Raw genomic sequence first — 332 nt, forward strand, 5'->3', positions numbered from 1 at the left:
AAATTGTTTGAAGATTTTTGCGAGTTAAGAAAAAATCGTCAATGCAATCCTATTATTGTGTAAATTAACAATTCCAATTTCAACTGAAAACCAGAGTTGATGACCAGAGTTTGTAGCAGAGATGTCAGACAAGATATGAATGTTTTTTTTTGGCTCAAATGAAAGAGCGGGTGAGAAATGGCGTGCCGAAGTCTTTAAAGATGACAAATCTCTCTTAAGATGATGTCTGTTTTCAATTGAAAAGCGCAATTGTGACAACATTTTCCAGTGGGTTCTAGGAGTCTCCCCTGGTTCAACACCATCTTTAGAGGTCCTAGCACGCCATTTCTCGA

Source organism: Diachasma alloeum, unplaced genomic scaffold (assembly GCF_001412515.2).
Source record: "Diachasma alloeum isolate Michigan unplaced genomic scaffold, Dall2.0 Dall_scaffold_00192, whole genome shotgun sequence".
Taxonomy (NCBI): Eukaryota; Metazoa; Arthropoda; class Insecta; order Hymenoptera; family Braconidae; genus Diachasma; species Diachasma alloeum.